The sequence below is a fragment of the Pelodiscus sinensis genome, chromosome 1 (genome assembly GCF_049634645.1).
Source record: "Pelodiscus sinensis isolate JC-2024 chromosome 1, ASM4963464v1, whole genome shotgun sequence".
Taxonomy (NCBI): Eukaryota; Metazoa; Chordata; order Testudines; family Trionychidae; genus Pelodiscus; species Pelodiscus sinensis.
This window is the reverse complement of record NC_134711.1, coordinates 15,204,830-15,218,503: the sequence shown is the minus strand read 5'-3', so window position 1 is coordinate 15,218,503 and position 13,674 is coordinate 15,204,830. Positions and strand designations below refer to the sequence as shown.

The following is a 13,674-nucleotide window of genomic DNA, read 5'->3' as shown; positions in this document are numbered from 1 at the left end:
TTCAATGGAGTTAGTCCTAATTTATACAAGTCTGTATGAGGGGAGAATCAGGTTCTATGAGTTTGTCAAGAACTGAAGTCCAGAATTTCCATTATCCCAGTTTACATAATATCAGGGAAAATCTTCCCTCTGGAAAGAGAAGAGAATTTGTCTAAAATGTCCTAAGGTGACCAAAGAGCTACTGTGAAAAATCAGGGGGGCAACAAGTGCCGATATAAGACAAAGCCCTGAATATCACACCTGTCCCAATAAAATCCAGACATCCGGTCCCCCCCTCTTTATTAGCAAAGGGCAAATTTTAAGGGCCATATTGTGATCTCAGTTAAACAAGTAGAAAGACAGTGGACTTTTGCCAAGAATAAAAGCATTTCAGTGCAGCCTCTTGCCAACGGACAATTTGTGAGCATTTCAAGCTGAATGAAGAGCTACAGATTTATTACAGGTTTTTCCTTTTTGATTCATTTTTAAACATGAAGGATCTTTAATGTTTGGGGCCTACCCCTCAGCAAGACTGATACGGAGCATCCACATCTCAAGTGCATTTTTGCACAACCCCCCCCCCCCCCCCCAGTAAATTGACAGGACAGAGGGCTTTTGCCAGTAGAGTTATTCCTCTCCCCATGAGAAATAAATCCTTTTTGCACTACAGCTCTTGCGTAAAAAGGCAGGTGTGGACACTCCACAGGGGTTTCTTGCTCAAAAGAGCCTATCAGAAAAAACACAGGTGCGTTTTGATGGCCATTCTGTGAATGGCCATCAGAGCTTTCTTGCGCAAGAGCATCCATGCAGCACGGACACTCTCTTGCACAAAAGCACATTGTTTTTGCAATTGCTTTTGAGGTGCGGACACGCTTTTGCGCAAGAAGTTTTTGCAGAAGAACTCTTCCTCAAAAAACTTCTTGCGCAAAAACCCTGCAGTGTAGACAATGCCATAGAGGAGCAGCGTACAGTCTCCCTTTAAAGAGTAAACATAATATAGTAGGCAACGGTGAGGGGACAACTTGTACAGCAGGGTGCTGAGAGCCATTGAACCAAACTATAAGCCTTCTATATTTTCAAGCCTGAGGCAGCACCCTTATTTCTAGCACCTACTCACACAGAGGTGCATAGGGAGGGCACACAGAAGGCGAGTTAGAGGGTGTCGGGATGGAGGTGGAAGTATCTCCCCTCCTTAGCCGGCACACAGAGGCGCGGGATGAGCTAGAATCTCCCCGCAGCAAAGCCCAGCCACAGCGGGTTCGTGCGACCTTTCTCGCGCTCTCCCCCCAGCCCACCCGGCTCCGTGAGGTTTGTGGCGCCCCTCCGCGACGGAAGCCGGTGGGCGGGGCGGCGGAGGCTCTTCCGGCGGCTCGCTGGCTGCCTGCGCCCCAGCCCTGTTGCCGCCTCCCCCGCTCGCTGCCGCGCTCGGCGCCTCCATCCTGGTACTTCAGAGGCTCCATCCTGGTTTCTCAAGTGCCCGGACCCAAAACAGGAAGTAAGTGCGAGGGGACCCGCGGGCTGCCGGGGCCGGGAGCAGGCGGCCGCGGGGCGCGGCGGGAGAGCGAGCCGGGCGGCGGGGCGGCCGCGGGGGGCGGCGGCGGCGGTAGCAGCAGCCCCCCCCCACCCCCTCTCCTCACCGCCGGCTGGCGGGGACAGCGAGCCGGGCTCGCGGTGGCCGCCGCTGCCGGGGGAGAAGGCGCCGCGGCGACGGGAAAATGGCGTCGGAGCTAGAACGGGACCAAATGGCGGCGCTGCCGGGCGGGGAGCAGCGGGGGCCGGGGGCAGAGGCGGCTTCTCCCCACAGCGCCCCCCCTTCTCTCTCACAAACAAATGGGGGGGGCAGCCTCCCCCACACCCCCCACGGGGCTGCAGCGCCTCGCTAGGAGGGAGGAGCTCGCCACACGTGGGCGTGAATGTCGCGGGGGGGGGGGGGTCGGGTTCTTATTCCACCACAAACCCGTGAGAATGGTAACACGGGTGCGAAAGGCGCCTGCAGCGTCCCGAGTGTGTGTAAATGCACGGCCGGGACAGCGGCCCCGCTGTGGCTCATGGCGCGGGGGTGGGGGCGCTTTTAAAAAATTCTTGCTTCTCTCCTCCCCCCCCCCCCAACACACACCTTTTTAAAACCATGCGTGTGTTTTTATGTGAAAAGTGCAGTGCGTGTATGAGAAATGTGAACCATTTCTTCTTTCTTGGGTACAGTGTATTAAAAGTTCCCGTGGCTTGATTCTGATAGGTGACACGGAAGGTGGGTGGTTTGGTTTTTTTTTTTTTGCAGTTTTTTTTTTCTGCGGGTAACAAAAAGTGATGGGTTTTCGCTTAAATTTCAAAAACTACCAGCACTTTTTTTAACTAACTTGATATACAGAAGGTGCAGTCTTAAAAAAAGTTAAGTATGTAACTGGAAAAACTTAAACAACAAATAGTCTTGCATCACCTTAGATCACCACTTGATCTGAGGAAGTGGGTCTGGCCCACGAAAGTTCATCACCTAATAAACCATCTTGTTAGTCTTTAAAGTGCTACATAGTCCTGTATTTTGTTTCAGCTACACCAGACTAACACGGCTACATTTCTATCACTATTTTGCATCACCTTAGTGAGATTAACAAAACATGTCGATGGTATTATGAGCTGTCACGGGCACAACGAAATCTGAACAAGTGGGTTGTGCCTGTGAAAGCTCTTGATACCATCTACAAGTTTTATTGTTTATGAAATATGTAAAGCCAGGCAACAAGCATTCTGTTGGGAGAACATATGCATCCCTGTTTTATGGAGATTATTGTGCTTTGTTTTATGTATGTAATGAGCTCAGTCTATGATAATGCATAGTAAATCAATTCAGGGTAAATGCAAGCATATCCATTACACAGAATCTCATGAAGCAGTTAAAAGAATGTGTTGACAAAAGTGTTACTGAAACTTTAGTTCCCTGTTAGACAGGCATTCACATAACTTGACAGTGGCTTTTTTATAGATATACCTACTGACTAACATGTAGATTGATGCAGGGACATAGTGGGGTGGTAATCATCTTACAGACGAAACAGGGTGGCCTGTGCTCTCTGCTCGCTGTGCCCTCCAACCCCAGCTCTCCCCCTGGTCTTGGGGAAGGGCCAGGTTGTGGCTGCACCAACCCAGGCCCTTTCTCCCTCCTCCCAGCCACACCAGCCTGGGCCCTTTCTCTCCTTCCTTCCAGGTGAGGCCACACCAGGCAGGCGGTCAGCCTGCCACCTCATGCTGCTGCCTCTGATAGAGGGGGCTCACTGGGAGTGGGGCTGGAGCACACTGGATGCTGGCCCCATCCCAGGGACTTTTGAATAGTTGTGTAACCACTAAAATTTGATGTGGTTACACAACTTTGCTTACATGCTAGCTAGCATCCGTAGTCTACATTAGCTTCTATCTGTTAACCCATGTGTTCATGTTTCAGTTATAAATGCTGCTTTTGAACTCCATCATCTTTATGGCAAATCATTTTAAATAAATTGTGACATATGGACTGAATTTCCATTTCCTCTTGTGTAGAATCTATATGTTTGGACTGGTGTCCCCCCCCCCTCCCCCCCAGCAGCTATTAAAGATTTCCTAGTGACAGATTTTTTTAATCTGAAATACTTAACTTCCAAATGTTAATTTTCTGTTCCTACAGTATATGCTATTTGGACAACCAAAAATAGTCATTGTGAGCAAAAGGTCATCTTGTTTATGTGATAACTTATGCAAATGAGTGCCAGGTGACCAGTGAAACTGCTAATTATGATTTCATATGTATTTATTATCTTGCTGGCTTTTTAATGAAAACACAGCTATTCACAACACATAAAAATAATTAATATAACTTTATAATACAACCCAGCGCTCCTTGTTCTTAAATCTTGCTTTTAATGGTGGTAGTTTTGAATAACTACACTGATGTCCTGTCAATTCCAGTGCATGTGCTCCAGTTAATTTCACTGTATCTAATTAGCATTTTATAGCAAGAAATCAAAATTTTAAAAGGAATACCTTTTTACCAAGTGAAATTAGTGTGGATCGTTTGGAAAAAGGACCATTTATGGCACTTGATGGGGAGGACTAGAAGTGAAATTGAATTACAGGTGAACCTCTCTGTTCTGGGACTCTCTGTTCCAGTAACATCTGCTGTCAGGGAATGGAGCCAGGCAGGAGTCCAGGACCAAGGAGCCATCAGAGACTCCCGGAGAGCCCTGACCTCCCCTCGTCTGTCAAACTCCCTTATTTGGGACCATTCGGGTACCAAAGATGCTGGAGCAGGGAGGGCCAACCTGTATTAGGTAGAAAGCAGTTGGCTACTTAATTAATTTTCTGCTTGGTAAAAGGTAATATTTCTTCTTAAAGTAGTTCAGATTAAGCATTAGATCCAATAACGAGTGTATAAAACCAGTTTCTGCATAACTTGCTGCTGTTTACGTACTGTCACATAGTACAATCTCATGATAGCACTATGGAACTTTAGTTACTGAAAATCTCAATTCACAATTGTGAGGACTTAATTGCTTATAATGCTGATTTTATATTAGGTGAATCCATTGCGCACCTCATAATTTTCTGAACCATGCTAAAATTACTGCAGTATGTAGTTTGTGGGCTAGATGCTCTGAAAAATAATTCCTGAATCTTTGCTGTCCATATTGAGAGGGAAAACATTAAAATAATCTTGCCCATAAGTCTGCGTAACCCATGCAATGTGTTCAGTTTCAAGCAGACCTCCATTTAAATCCTACATAATTTTTAATTTACCCTTAAACTTATTCATCTGTACTGCCTGTACAACACAGTCCCTAAAATCTAGGAAATTACTAAGGGAACATTAGGATCCAAACCATTCATATAACAGCTATCTTTAGAACTACACATAATTAATATTCGTACTATTCCCCTTTATCCACCCAACATTATACTGTCTTCCAGTACAAACCTACACCCTTCCATGTAGTCCACAAAATCAAGCACTGTATGTACCCAGATTTTTTAGAGATTATCAACTACATCTCAAAGTATGCTTTTTAATATATTTGTTTAAAAATAGGAAGTAATTTTTGTTTTCATACAAAGATATAAAATAGAAGATTTTATGAAGAATGCATAGAAAGATCAAACACCAAAAAGATGATGTTTTGGAAATGGAGAAATTGTACTTTGGTAATGTCAAAATTGAAGATTAGAAATAATTATAGGACCATGATTGTGTGCATTTGACTTTTTTTAATTAATGGAAGTAAATATTATGCTGGAAGGATTTATGTTGTCTGTTTGCTGAAAGAACCTTACCAGTGGTGTAGTGCCCTGGTAAACTTCAACAGTTATATGATAAATTGAAAATATCCAGAAAGAATATTTGCCCTACAATCGGTATCAAGGAAGTCTGAATTAAAATACATTCTCTTCTGCAGCAGTGCTCTGGATTCTGCTGTGTTCTGTATAAGAATGGCTGTCTATCAGCAAATTGTCTGTCAGGGTCATTAGATTATACTGTACCCGTTCCAATAGTCTGAGAATCAATCAAGCGATTTTTATCCTAACATTAAAAATGAAAAAAACAGCTTTTTAGAATTTTTCGGAATTGTTTAATCTTGAATTTGTTAGATTAGCTATCTCATCCCTGTGGGAGGAGATGCTTGCACTCTGGTTCCTATCTAAATGTACATATCTCAAAGGAGTTTTCCTTCATCCTTTTTCCCAGGATCTTAAAAAGGTGCACTGACTGGAAGTGGTTCATGATATTTAGATTTGATTTAGATTTGATTTTTTTCCTTGCTTCACAATAACAAGTTTGCTGTTGAGGACTGATCCAAGCCAATTGATATCAATGGGAGTCTTCCCATTGACTTAAGTGCTTTTTAGATCAGGCCCTTTTTTAGCATTGTTTGGTTATAAATTGTGGTTACCTAAAATAAAACATAACTTATGTGCTAAACCTCAAATAGGGATTAAGGATGTTAAAATGTAGTTAATTAACTAGTCGACAATTTACATCAACTAGTCGATAGGCACTTCTTGTATTCCAACAGGGGCTATTGTACATTTCAAAGGAAGGATGCGGAATGCCGTGTACAGCCCGGTGCTGGTTCTGGGGAAATGCCGTGAGAGCCCGGGATCAGCTGTGGAGTCCTCAGCTGATCCTGAGCTCCATGGCTTTGAAATGTACAAGGGCCCCTGCTGGGAATTCTTGTGCTTTTCAAAGAAGGCACCCGCATGCAGCCCGGAATCAGCGGGACTTCCCGCTGGCCCTGTCCTGTACGCAGAGTTCAGCATTCCTCCTTTGAAATGTACAAGACCCCCAGCGGGCTTTCAAAGGAGGAATGCGGAAAGTGCCTGTTGACTAGTCAAACTATCCGATAAGCAAATGCTTGTCGGATAGTCAACTAGTCTTTAACATCATTAACAGGGATGTAACTGAAAGTTAGTACAAAACCACAACACTATCAGCACCATACTTTTCTCTCCCTCAGGTCAGGTTCTCCCCATCTTTTCTTTAATCTTGCCTTTGGCATGTATCCTAGGGGTAAGATGTTTGACAACAGGCATGGTATTCTACTGAGCCTGGGGTTTATGTTGGGTAGTGCTACTTCCATTGCATCCCACCTTCTCTTGTGACTTCATGGGGATTGGGCTCTATGGGGGTTTGTGGTAACTAGGAGTAGCTAGAAATTCTGACAGTTTCTGTAGCCTCATCTTTAGCTGACTGTGAAGGTATTCATGGAGATATTCCAGAGGGAGGAGATGTTGCCCAAGGCACAGCCATCAAAACTGAGTGACAGCCAGTGCAGAATGAGAGGTTGGTTGTCTCCTGCATCTACTTGACTTGGGGAAAACCTTTCTTGAGGACTGCTAGATTGGAAGGCTGAACCCTTCTCCCGGATATTTCTGTTTCCTCCTCCATTCTCCAGACTTTCCGTTTTCTAGCATCTCAGACACCTCTATAATTTTTCAGCAGCTTTACTGTGACAATCGTGCTAACTGCTCTGTATTTTTAACAGTTACTCAGTAGTCCTAAAGTTGTATTACAGACTTTGGAGTCTTCCCCCATCCCAAAATGTCTGAGAGAGGTCTTTCCATTGCTCTCCAACCACTCCTAAATGCCTGTGGGAAAGGAAGTGGGGGTCAAGGCGAAGGAAAGCCAGATCTCTTCATTTTCATTGTGAATACCTGCAACAAAACCCCTGATCTCTTTTTCCCCAATATTTATGGTGTTAGAACTTCTTCCCCTCCAAGATCAATAAAAATGTGCCTTTACTAAAACATGTTTGAAATTTGCTTTTATAAACAAGTTGATCTCATCTGACATCAGCGTGTGTGCATGCTCAAAGGAGAAAATAATCATGCACCAATGGCTGCTAAATAAAGATGCCACTTTTCAGAAACTTTGCCGTGAGTATTGTAACAACAATAGTTCCATATGGTCCAATGCCAATTGAACACTGTCTTGAAAGTACTTATGTGCTGTGGCAATAAAGGGTCATTATTCTCACTCCCATCAAAAGAATAAATGAGGTGTTTTCCTCTGTTAATTTGTCCACATCTCAAACATTAAACTAAAGAATCAAGTTTCAAATCTAAGAAGGTACGGTCCAACAGTTACTAAAACACGTTGAATGTTGCTCGGTTTCCATGGGGGTTAAGGATGAATGTTTCAGTCCCTTAAAATCAATAATGACGTTTTCAACAAATACAGCTTGCATTTTAGTTTGCTTTAGGTTATCAACAGCATTCAGAATTTTCATGATAATGAAGAAGTAATAAAATTTCTTCCTAGGAAACAGTCATTACCTGAATTTTAAATGGCTGGTTGTTTTAAAGTGGAATCTTTCAAACAAGACACAGAATTGACTTACAGGATTTGTGAAGCTTTATAAGATGATGAATTTGTTCTAAATGCCAACAATGATCTTATCCTGTCAAGAAATTATAACAGTTGCTGACAGTCTTTATTAACTAATTAGAGCAGAGTATCTCAAATGAGAGGAGAGTAGTTTCTTGATAAAGGAATGCCATTCAAGAAACACGATCAGTTTAAAATTTAGATTTTAAATTCCTAATGGTAGGGGCTATCTGTATAGTCCTAGCACAATGGGACCCTATCCTGGTTGGTATCATCTGATAGAGTTACGGTCAATAATAACCACTTTTAAAACATGAATTAAAAGTTGTTGCTAATACTTGACAGACCCGATGTCTCTTCATCAGCATTTTGGTTATAAAATATCATTGTCAATAATTTTCTCGCCACTGTTTGTGTGGAAGAGGCACACGGCAAAAGGCGTGTGTGCTGATGTGAGATGGGAAATGGTGGCATCCTCCTTCTTATGATGTGTGTGGTCTGACTCAACAACTTAATTAAAGATCTGGAAGCTAAAGTATACAACCAGTTAATACAATTCTCAAAAATGTCACAAGTAGTGCAGAGGGCAAAGAAATAATATAAAAAAGACTTGAAGGCCTTAGATACATGGGCAAAGTACACATGAGATTCGGGGAGAGGGGGGAAGGTATGTCTAGCGAAGAAGAATACAAAATATAAATATGCAGCGGGATGGAGAACCTGAGAGGCATCTGCAAGAAACCAGGGGCTGTTAGTGGACAGGAAATTGCTCCTGCAAGTTCAGTGCTCTATATCAATGTTTCTCAACTAGTGGTATGCATACTCTTAGGGGTATGAGAGAGAAGTCTGGAGGGTACCTCACCATAAGTGAAATTTGGCAAAAAATATCCAGGATTTTGCCCTGCAAAGAGGACTGGGGAAAGGGTAGCATCACGTGCCTGTCAAATTGAATGTTCAGAGCCATGCACCCAGATGTTAACAGCCACTCTGGGCACACGCCCCAGCACTTGGCGGAAAAAGCATGTGGTTGAGGTGGCGGCTTCGGTGAGACCCAGGGCAGTTCCAGTTGGGGGGCAGGTTTGGGTGTGGAGGAAAAAGAATCACTTCCACAGCCACCTCTCCTAAGTTGTTTCCTCTCTGGCAGCCTCCCTGGGGTGCTGCAGCGGGGAGGGCAGCTGAACCTGGAGACGCGCATTACCCCCATCCCCGCCAGCAGCTCAGTACAATGCATCCCCATCGCCCCTTCCCCATGGTGTTGCCGAGAGGAGCTAAAAGGCAATGAAGTGGCATAATAAGCTTTGCTCCAAAGGACCCCAACCCACCCCCCACATCAGGGGTGTTGTGGGTGCGGGCAGTTTCCCCCAGGCGCCAGGTTGGGGTGGGAGTGCACAGACCCACGTGGTGAGCCCGACACTGGTAAGCCACTTTCTCCCTGCAGCGGCGGGGCTGGGCACAGATGGGTGGCGGGAGCGGGCACTTCAACTGTAGGGTTACCATACATCTGGTGGCTGGCTCTGGGGGAAGGGAGAAGCATTGGGTTAGAGTGGGAGGGCTGGGGGTGCCTGGGTCTGGAGGCCCTTTTTTGAAAAAGGAGTACTTTATTTTTTTTTTAAAAAAAAAGGTTGAGAAAGTGCTCTATATCAAGGGTGGGGAACATACGGGCCAGATGCAGACCCTGGCCTGCCTGGATCTGTCCCCTGAGGCTCAGAGCTCCCATTCCTCTGGGGCTGGCGCACACAAAATCTGCTAGCCTGGGCCCTCCCAAAGCTCTGGTGCGTGAGGGGAATATGAGGAATGTGTTTCTCCTCAGATGGGGACCATGTCAGTGAAGGTTTGTCTACAGTAATTCCTCATTTAACACGTGCCCACTTAACATGTTTTCGCGATAGCACAATTATTTTTTAAGAGAACGTTTTTTGAATTACACAACCGTCCTCGGAATAACATGATTTCCCCAGCCAGCCCATCGCCAGCTGCTGCGCGGGGCTTACCCTGCAAAGTGGTGGAGGGTTCGCCGTGCCATTCCCCGCTGACTCCCCCTTGCCAGATGCCTTGCCCCCTCTCCTCCACCCCTGCTTGCAGGCCGGCGGCTCAGAGTCCCCAGCCGGCCCGTCGCCAGCAGCTGCGTGGGGCTTCCCCCGCCTCCCTGCAAAGCGGCGGAGGGTTCGCCGCTTGTTGCACCGTTCCCTGGCGCCCCCCCTCCTCCATCACTGGATGCAGTGCAGGTCCCGGCAGACCCATCACGGGGGCATACTCCCAACCCAATCCCCCTTCCCTTCCCTTCCCTTCCCTTCCCTTCCCTTCCCTTCCCTTCCCTTCCCTAGAGCCAAACACCACTCCTCCCTGCCGTAACCCAGTCCCCTTTTTCCCCCAACCTTATGTCCTGGTCCCAACAGACACCACCAGTTGAAACGCAACCCCCCACCTTTTCCTTTATTTTCAATGGAAAAATTGACCCCACATAATACATTTTCACTTAACACGATCATTTTCTGAAACACATCTATAGTGTTAAATGAGGAATTACTGTATTTGTTTTCTGCTTCTCACTTCTGTGTGGCTCTGTCAAGGCTGTTCCCCAGTCTGGCTTAGGGATGTAAAACTTGGATTATTTGGCTAATCAAATAGTCAATGCAATTTACATTGACTATTCGATTAGTTGATAAGGGTGCCTCCACCTCTGAAGTGTTTCTGATAGAGGCAGCAAGTCTGGGGAAGCGACTAGTCAACTATCCGATAAGCATTTGCTTATCAGATAGTCAACTAGTTGTTCGCATCCCTACTCTGGCACTCCGAGTGCAGAATGTGGGGGCCTGCAAGAGACCTTAAATACCTTGTCTCTGTAGGCTTCTGCTCACAAAAACTACCCAAGGTCACAGATTTCCTACCCTTTAGAGGTAGTTGCCACCATCAAGTGTAAAAACAAAACCTCTTCTTCTGAAACCCAGGAAGAAGCACTTGAACTTCTCCCAGAGGTTCTTTTACCACAAGAGAGCTTGAGAAAAACAGAAAACAAACTGCAATTTCTGACTACTTAGTCTTAGGCACTCATACAGAGACCTGTTCCTTGCCAGGACATAAGAATCAAATCATTGCCTTAAAAAAGATGATTTTATTTACAAAACCAAAAAGATATATTTTAATAAAGCATACTTGGTTGCTCCGTGTTACAGAGCAATGGAGTAAAACAAATTAAAACACAGAGAACATAGTATCTCTAGGTACAGTTTAGATCTACATTTTTCCTTATTTATTCAAAATCCACTTCAAGGTCTACTCTAGTCCATTTCCATGCTCAGTATTCTTTATAGGCATTGTAGTCCTGCCTGGATTAATTAATCTTGTATCTCCCAGCTCATGGTTTACTCTCACAGGAGAACAGCAGGCAGGTATATCTTTTCAGTTCAAATTTCAACAGTGTATCCCATTGCTTCTCCTGGCTCCCTGCCAGCACCACCTAGCTACCTGAGTTTAACCATTTAGTCACAAATGCTGGCCAGCACTCCTATCCATCACAGGGCCCTGATTATTTTTTCTGTGGGTCAACGGCCCTTGATTAAAAAAGGTTCCCCATCCCTCTCTGTATTAACCAAAGATCCCAGTGCATTGTGGATGAGGAAGGCCATTCTAGTACTGGTCTGCTTTGACCACAGCTGAAATATACATTTGTTTCTGGGCACCATATTATCAGAAAGATGTGGACAAACTGGAAGGAGTTTGGAGAACAGGAACAGAAATAAATGATCAGGGGTTTGCTTATGAGGAAAAATTAAGGCTCCAATCCTTCAAAGATTTACACACATAATTAACTTTAATCTCATGACTACATCTTGTAGTAATGAGGCCTTGAAAAGAGTTAAGTGAATATGGCTTGGCTAGGTACTGGCTAAGACGAATAATGCGTAGAACCCTGCAAATCCGCAGATACTTTATATCTGAGGGTATCTGCATCCGTGGATGTGGATAATCGTGGCTCATTTTTGCAAATGCGGATACAATTTTGTACCTAGAACCCTGCAAATTTTGTGATATCTGTGGGTACCAACAGCTCATTTTTGTGGATATGGATACAAATGTTATATTTGCATAAGGCTCTGATAATGTGATAGTCTACGCATGATTAAAGAGAGTGTAAATATTAAGGAAGAAGTGGTATATAAATACAATACGATGTAATATCATACAATATAATATACATTATATTACAAATGGGGAGATGGATAGAAGTACTGGGATGAAATTAAGAAATAGAAAATCTGTATGTATATATCAGTATTTACTGACAGTAAGATGTATTGTAGAATGGTCTCCTAAAGAAAGAAGTACATCCATTAGTTGCCTCATTAGTTGAGACTTCTTGAATACACCATAGGGAACAGTCATATACAGGCAGTCCCCGACTTACGTGGATCCGACTTACGTCGGATCCCTAGATACGAACGGGGTGAGGCAACTCCCGCACATGCGCAGCAGCATTCCCGGGGCTCGCTCACCTGGGTCCTAGGATCCTCCTCCTCCTCCGGCCGGCTCCGACTGGGGTCCCGCAGAGCTGCCCGGCAGAGGAAAAGTGCCTCCCCACGCCCGCTGCCCCCCCCACCCTCCTGCCAGCAACAGGCTGCCCCCTCCCCTGAGCAACAGGCTGCCGAACAGACAAAAGCAGCCTCTCTGCCCCTCCTCCCCTCTATACATGCCGGGCTCCCAGAGCGCAGCAGCGTCCCCGGGGCTCGCTCACCTGGGTCCTAGAATCCACCTCCTCCTCCTCTTCGGCCGGCTCCAACTGGCCTCTGCCTGCAGCAGCTGGCCACAGGGACAGGGATCCCGCAGAGCTGCCGGGCAGAGGAAAAGTGCCTCCCCACGCCCGCTGGCCCCCCCCACGGCCTCGCATCCTGCACGCCTCCCCTCTCCCCCCCAGCCAGCAACAGGCTGCCCCCTCCCCTGAGCAACAGGCTGCCGAACAGCAGACAAAAGCAGCCTCTCCGCCCCTCCTCCCCCTATACATGCTGGGCTCCCTGGGCAAACAAAGACTCCACCAAAACAAACAAAGTGCTGGCCTCATTGTGTTAGCAAAAAAAGGACCCTCCTCCTAGAACCCTGGGTGGTGTGTGGAAATAAAGCTATTAGCTCAAAGCATGGTGCAGAGCTGTTTGGTATTTGATGAGTTACTCCTTTAGTCCTGAGTTTGTCACAGGGACAGAAATAGATGTGAAATCTTCTGAACAGGGGAACAGACAGCAAAACAAACATTAAAGGGGAGTTAACCTTTCCCTATGCTATCCAAAACTAAAAAAAATGTTTGGCTAGAGTTTCCCCTACTATATGTACCAGTTCCGACTTACATACAAATTCAACTTAAGAACAAACCTACAGTCCCTATCTTGTACGTAACCCGGGGACTGCCTGTACTGGCAGAAAGATGGACTAAATGACCTGTTTGGTCTAGGGGTGTAAAAAGGGTTAAAGACTAACTGTGTAACCAATTACTGTTTAATCAGTTACATGGTTAAACACCAGTATTTTTTAACCTGCTGGGGCTGTATGCCATGGGCTCCCGGGGCTTGCTGGTGCTGAAAGCTCACAGAGACTGCCAGCCAGGAATTTAACCAGTAACTGGAACCGGTAAGCATTAGCTTATTGATTAACCAGTTAAACTCTTACATCCCTAGTTAGGTCCTTTTTATTTCTAACTCTTCTGATGTTTCAAACTAAATACTTTCTATTTAATTTTTAAAAAGTAATCTAGGTTCTGCATGAGCTTCTTAACTTCTCTTCTGAAAACAGCAAATGCTACACCTACATTATGAAGTTGGGCTCCTATTGGCATATTTTAGGCATTTAGATAGCTTTGAAAT

At 45.2% G+C, this 13,674-nt stretch overlaps 1 protein-coding gene across 2 annotated transcripts in view; it reads left to right on the top strand.

Annotated features, from left to right (window-relative positions):
- Positions 1-1,337: 1,337 nt before the first annotated feature.
- Positions 1,338-13,674, top strand: part of DMTF1 (cyclin D binding myb like transcription factor 1) — a 54,742-nt gene continuing 42,405 nt past the window's right edge. For both annotated transcript variants that reach the window (XM_075926131.1, XM_075926126.1), the window contains exon 1: positions 1,338-1,474. The gene's annotated coding sequence lies outside the window, so the exon portion shown is untranslated. The remainder of the gene's footprint in view (positions 1,475-13,674) is intronic.